Source organism: Penaeus japonicus, unplaced genomic scaffold (assembly GCF_977035675.1).
Source record: "Penaeus japonicus unplaced genomic scaffold, GWHDUDI00000001_assembly GWHDUDI00000002, whole genome shotgun sequence".
Classification (NCBI taxonomy): domain Eukaryota; kingdom Metazoa; phylum Arthropoda; class Malacostraca; order Decapoda; family Penaeidae; genus Penaeus; species Penaeus japonicus.
In genome coordinates, this window is record NW_028234404.1 from 3,932,850 (window position 1) to 3,940,349 (window position 7,500).

Below are 7,500 nucleotides of genomic sequence, written 5' to 3' on the forward strand. Positions count from 1 at the left end.
ATCAAAGTAAGGACATACAGTATCCCTGATTGCTTGTTGAGAGTAGTTGGATTCGCAGACTTTGGTCTTTGTTGAAGGATGGTTGCATAAGATGTATGAATAAGTCTATATTTACTATTCTCCCTTTTTACGACGGAGAATAATGTCTTGAATACGTTACCCTCTTGTTTAACTTGTGGATATGAGTCTAGATTTCAAATCTCTAGAAACAAAAATGATGTTTAGATAAGCAGTTTCATTTGTGAGGGAATGGATATGATTTTTTTTATATGCCAATATGTTAATTCGTTCCTATAAAACAACTGAACTCCTTGAAAAAAAAAAAAAAACACACACACGAAAAGTCAATGAAGCGTAAAAAATACCATCTTACATGAGGACCGTAGAATAAGACCATGCAACAGGTACGCAGCTTGTTGATTCCAAATCCTTGCAAACAATAAGATGCAGCGAATAAAACAAGAAACCACCATGCCTGACAGATATCATCATCTCTCTAAGAGGAATAACCATAAAACCAGAAGGCAAAAGTGCGAGCGACTGCTGGCACAAATCAATAACAGGATCGGGATTATTGGTAGGCGAGCCTCACTTATTCACTGGTTGCTGGGCTATAATCAAGTTTAGATTTCAGCCTCTATGTTAGCTTCCGACTGGGACTGAGAGAGAGAGATATATAGAGAGAGAGGGGAGAGAGAGAGAGAGGGATGGAGAGAGAGAGAGGGATGGAGAGAGAGAGAGAGAGAGAGAGAGAGAGAGAGAGAGAGAGAGAGAGAGAGAGAGAGAGAGAGAGAGAGAGAGAGAGAGAGAGAGAGAGAGAGAGAGAGAGAGAGAGAGAGAGAGAGAGACAGACAGACAGACAGAGAGAGATAGAGAGAGAGAGAGACAGACAGAGAGAGAGAGAGAAAGTAAAAAAGATAGAGAGACAGATAGATAGACAGATACATAAATACATAGGTAGAGAGAAGGAGAGAGAAGGTGGAAAAGAGGGCGATAGAGACAGAAGGAAAAAAAGAAGAAGAAGAAGAAAGAACCCATAGAAGCTAACACATCGAATGCATAAATCTCCTTGTCTCAGGTTTCCAGCATCATGGGTTCCACTGGACCCATTATTACAGGGACAGAAGTAGAGCTATTCCTATCATGGGAAGGAGGGAGAGAATTCCTTGCGATAAATATAGAAAAAAAAGGTATAAATGAGACTGAATAACACGTTCAGATTCATTCTTTAGTCTTTAGAAGGACGTGATTGAGAAGCGTTGTTCGTTACAAATGTAGAAAAAAAAGGTATAAATGAGACTGAATAACACGTTCAGATTCATTCTTTAGTCTTTAGAAGTACTTAATCGAGAAGAGTTATGCGGTCATGTTTATACATTTTTTTAATTTTATCTATACAGATATTTTTTAGAGTGAGTTGTACTTCATATGGAGGAAGAATGAAGTAATTTCACTACAAGAAAATAGTATATATTTTGAAAAAAGCCAAGAGGGAAAGGAAGGCTATACACAAGAGCTTAATCCTCGCTGAAATAGAAGACTTTAGCAATAAGGTTTTAGTCTGGAAATGCTAAAACGTGGAAGAGAGAAAAAAAAGGTGTTGTTATGGGAACGAATATGAGCACCGGATCTCGGGGGCGGGGAGGGGGGGGGGGAGAAGACATTACGAAACCATTGATCTATCTAATTAGAGCAGAAAGTAATTCATTCCTAGAAATGAAAGTTCAAAGCCATAGAGACAATATTCCAACACACAATAAGAAGAAACCACACAAAAGACCCCCCCAACCCTCCCTCTTCTCTCTTCACCCCTCTTCCCCCTCCTCTCCTCTCCCTTCCTCCCTCTCTCCTCATCCCTCACCCCTCTCCCCCCTCCCTCCTCTCCTCCCACCCCTCCTCCCTCCTCCCTCCTCTCCTCTCCCCCCTCCCTCCTCCTTCCTCTCCTCTCCCCACCTCTCACCTCCCTCCTCACCCCTCTCCTCCCCCCTCCCTCCTCTCCCCTCACCCCTCTTCCCTCCTCCCTTCTCTCCTTTCCCCACCTCTCCCCACCCCTCCCCTCTCTCCTCTCTCCTCCCCACCTCTCTCCTCCCTCACCCCTCTCCTCCCCTCTCCCTCCCTTCCCCCTCCCTCCTCCTTCCCCCCACCCCTCTCCTCCCTCCTCACCCCTCTCCTCCCCTTTCCCTCCTCTCCCCCTCCCTCCCCTCCCTCACCTCGAAGACGTAACAAAAAAAGCAGAGAAGGAGACGAGGAAATCTGGACGAACAATAGGTATTACAGCGGATTCCATGTCTTGGCGAGGGAAGCGGCTTGCAGGAGGGGGTGGGGATGGGGTAGGGATGGGGGAAGGGGAGGGGAAGGGGACGGGGAAGAGGAGGGTGGGGGAATGGGACGGGGTAGGGGAAGGGGGAAGGGGAAGAGGAGAGGGGTATGAGGGGGACGGGGTAGGGAAGCGTCTTACAGGAGGAGGTGGGGACGGGGTGATGACGTGGAAGAGGAGGAGAGGGTGGAGGAAGGGAAGGGTGGAGGAAGGGGAGGGTGGAGGAAGGGGAAGGGGAAGAGGAGAAGGGTAAGAGGAGGGGGAGGGGGAGGGGAGATCCACGTGCAGATTAAGGAGCGAAAGAGGATGATGGGGTTGAGGAAGACCTCATGGCAGATTCCGGATACAAATGCCTTGACGGGGGAAAAGAGGTTAGGCAATTGACTGTTGCAATGGTGAGATGAAGACAAGGAAGGGCAATGCAGATCATGGTGATGATGGTGATGATGGTGGTGATGATGATGGTGGTGATGAGGATGGTGATGATGATGATGGTGGTGGTGGTGATGAGGATGGTGGTGATGATGATGGTGATGATTATTGTGGTGATGAGGGTGATTATAATGATTATGATGGTGATGATGATGTTATGATGATGATTATGATGATGATGGTGATGATTATGATGATGATGGTGATGATGATGGTGATGATGATTATAGTGATGATGAGGATGATGGTGGTGATGATGATGGTGATGATTATTGTGGTGATGAGGGTGATTATAATGATTATGATGATGATGATGTTGTTATATTGATGATTATGATGATTATGGTGATGATGATGATTATGATGATGATGGTGATGATGATTATGATTATGATGATGATGGTGGTGGTGGTGATTGTGATGATTATGATAGGATATGATGGTTTCAATAATGATTATGTTGAATATGATGTCATTATTGATATTAACAATTATGATGATAATGATGATATTACTGAAATAATGATTGAGTATGTAAAGGTATTATTAATGATAATGGGATGATGAACACGATGAACAGTGCAGTCATAGTGATCATAATAATCAAAATAATAATCATAATAATAGTGATGATAATAATTAGATTAATGATAATAATTAAGTTGATGATAATGATTAGATTGATGATGATAATTAATTTGATGATAATAATTAGATTGAAGATAATAATGATAATGATGTAATGGTGATGATATTATTAATGATAAGATAAGGATGAAAAGAACAATAGGGATATAAATGATAATAATGATAATTATAATGATAGTGATGAGGGTGATGGTGATAATGATAATAATGATAATAATAATAATAATAATAATAATAATGATAATGATAATAATAATGATAATATTATTGATGATGATAATAATAATAATGATAATGATAATAATGATAATGATAATAATAATAACAACAATAATAATAATTATAATGATAATAATAATGACGTTAACAACAACAACATCCAATCCATCACAATAACAACCATAATGCTCAGTAATTCAAAATTGCGAACACGAATGCCATATCAAATATATACCGAAGAGAATTAATGCCCAGAATCGAAAAGGCATTAACGAAGAAGAAAGTGTGACGAGAGACCAGGAAAGTGTGTGCCAGTCTCAGGGGTTCAGCCAAAGAGGGTATTCTTGTCGTTGGCTGAGAAAGGGGGGGGTGGGAGAAGGGTGTGGGAATGGGGGGGAGGAGGGGGGGAGGGAGGGTGTGGGAATGGGGGGGAGGGGGGTGAGGGGGTGGGAATGGGGTGGGAGGGGGTGGGAATGGGGTGGGAGGGGGTGGGATTGGGGTGGGAATGGGGTGGGAGGGGGTTTGGGGGTTGAGGGGGAATGGGGGGAGGGGAGGACATGAGGGGGAATGGGGAGGAGATGAGGGGGAGAAGATGGGGGGGCAATGGGGTGGGAGGAGATGAGGGGGGGGGGGAGATGAGAGGGAGGAGATGAGGGGGAATGGGGGGAGGGGGGAGGAGATGAGGGGATGGGGGATGGAGGGAGGGGGTTTAGGGGAGGAGATGAGGGGGGTGGGGGGAGGGGGAAGGAGGAAGAAGGGTTAAAGGAGGAGGGAGTTTGGAGAGAAGGGGAGGGGTAAAGGAAAGGGGGTGGAGGGAGAAAGGGGAAAGAAGGTGAGTGGTAGATGAGGACGGGGGGTGGGAGGGGGGGGGAAATGAGGGGAAGAGGAAGGGGGGGAGTGGGGAAGGAGGGAAGGCAGAGGAGAGTGGGGGAGATCAGATGAGGTTTAGAGAAGAAGAGGCAAAGGAAATGAGGGGAAGAGGAAGGGTGGGGGGGAGGAGGGAGGGCAGAGGAAATGAGGGAAAGGGACAGAGAAGCAGGGGGAAGAGGAGAAGGGTAGGGGGAGGGGTTAAGGGGAAGGGGACAGAGGAAGAAGGGGGGAAAGGAGGAAGGGAGGAAGGGGGAAGAAGACGAGGAGAAGGAACAGAGAAGCAGGAGAGAGAGAGAGAGAGAGAGAGAGAGAGAGAGAGAGAGAGAGAGAGAGAGAGAGAGAGAGAGAGAGAGAGAGAGAGAGAGAGAGAGATTCAGACGAAACCGTTAGTTGACCTCCGTGACTGTGTGTTGCAGACTAACGAAGTCAACATGATATGGATCAAAGTAAGGACATACAGTATCCCTGATTGCTTGTTGAGAGTAGTTGGATTCGCAGACTTTGGTCTTTGTTGAAGGATGGTTGCATAAGAAGTATGAATAAGTCTATATTTACTATTCTCCCTTCTTACGACGGAGAATAATGTCTTGAATACGTTACCCTCTTGTTTAATTTGTGGATATGAGTCTAGATTTCAAATCTCTAGAAACAAAAATGATGTTTAGATAAGCAGTTTCATTTGTGAGGGAATGGATATGATTTTTTTTTATATGCCAATATGTTAATTCGTTCCTATAAAACAACTGAACTCCTTGAATAAAAAAAAAAAAAAAAAAAAACACACACACGAAAAGTCAATGAAGCATAAAAAATACCATCTTACATGAGGACCGTAGAATAAGACCATGCAACAGGTACGCAGCTTGTTGATTCCAAATCCTTGCAAACAATAAGATGCAGCGAATAAAACAAGAAACCACCAAGCCTGACAGATATCATCATCTCTCTAAGAGGAATAACCATCAACCATAAAACCAGAAGGCAAAAGTGCGAGCGACTGTTGGCACAAATCAATAACAGGATCGGGATTATTGGTAGGCGAGCCTCACTTATTCACTGGTTGCTGGGCTATAATCAAGTTTAGATTTCAGCCTCTATGTTAGCTTCCGACTGGGACTGAGAGAGAGATAGAGAGAGAGAGAGGGGGGGGGGGGGAGGGAGAGAGAGAGAGAGAGAGAGAGAGAGAGAGAGAGAGAGAGAGAGAGAGAGAGAGAGAGAGAGAGAGGGAGAGAGAGAGAGAGAGAGAGAGAGAGAGAGAGAGAGAGAGAGAGAGAGAGAGAGAGAGAGAGAGAGGCAGACAGAGAGAGAGAGAAAGTAAGAGAGAGAAAGTAAGAAAGATGGAGAGACAGATAGATAGATAGATAGATAGAGAGAGAGAGACAGACAGACAGAGAGAGAGAGAGAGAGACAGAGACAGACAGAGAGACAGAAAGAAAAAGCAAGAAAGATAGAGAGACAGATAGATAAACAGATATATAAACAAATAAGTAGAGAGAAGGAGAGAGAAGGTGGAAAACAGGGCGATAGAGACAGAAGGAAAAAGAAGAAGAAGAAGAAGAAAGAACCCATAGAAGCTAACACATCGAATGCATAAATCTCCTTGTCTCAGGTTTCCAGCATCATGGGTTCCACTGGACCCATTATTACAGGGATAGAAGTAGAGCTATTCCTATCATGGGAAGGAGGGAGAGAATTCCTTGCGATAAATATAGAAAAAAAAAAGGTATAAATGAGACTGAATAACACATTCAGATTCATTCTTTAGTCTTTAGAAGGACGTGATTGAGAAGCGTTATTCGTGACAAATGTAGAAAAAAGGTATAAATGAGACTGAATAACAAGTTCAGATTAATTCTTTATTCTTTAGAAGTACGTAATCGAGAAGAGCTATGCGGTCATTTTTATACATTTTTTTTAAATTTTATTTATACAGATATTTTTTAGAGTGAGTTGTACTTCATATGGAAGAAGAATGAAGTATTGAGAAAATTGAGAAAAGCCTAGAGGGAAAGGAAGGCTACACACAAGAGTTTAATCCTCACTGAAATAGAAGACTTTAGCAATAAGGTTTTAGTCTGGAAATGCTAAAACGTGGAAGAGAGAAAAAAAAGGTGTTGTTATGGGAACGAATATGAGCACCGGATCTCGGGGGCGGGGAGGGGGGCGGGGAGGTGGGGGGAGAAGACATTACGAAACCATTGATCTATCTAATTAGAGCAGAAAGTAATTCATTCCTAGAAATGAAAGTTCAAAGCCATAGAGACAATATTCCAACACACAATAAGAAGAAACCACACAAAAGACCCCCCCCAACCCTCCCTCTTCTCTCTTCACCCCTCTTCCCCCTCCTCCCTCCTCCCCCTCACCCCTCTTCCCTCCTCCCTCCTCTCCTCTCCCCCCCTCCCTCCTCCCTCTCTCCCCCCTTCCCTCCTCCCTCCTCTCCTCCCCCCTCTCTCCCCTCTCCCTCCTCTCCCCCTCACCCCTCTTCCCTCTCCCCCCTCCCTCCTCCCTCCTCTCCCCACCTCTCCTCACCCCTCTTCCCTCCTCCCTCCTCTCCCCTCACCCCTCTCCCCCCCCCTCCCTCCTCACCCCTCTCCCCACCTCTCACCTCCCTCCTCACCCCTCTCCTCCCCCCTCCCTCCTCTCCCCCTCACCCCTCTTCCCTCCTCCCTCCTCTTCCCTCCTCCCTCCCACCCCTCTCCTCCCTCCTCACCCCTCTCCTCCCCTCTCCCTCCCCCACTCACCTCGAAGACGTAACAAAAAAAGGCAGAGAAGGAGACGAGGAAATCTGGACGAACAATAGGTATTACAGCGGATTCCATGTCTTGGCGAGGGAAGCGGCTTGCAGGAGGAGGTGGGGATGGGGTAGGGATGGGGGAAGGGGAGGGGGTAGGGGAAGAGGAAGGGGAGGGTGGGGGAAGGGGAAGAGGAGGGGCGGGGGTATGAGGGGGACAGGGTAGGGAAGCAGCTTGCAGGAGGAGGTGGGGACGGGGTGAGGACGGGGAAGAGGAGGG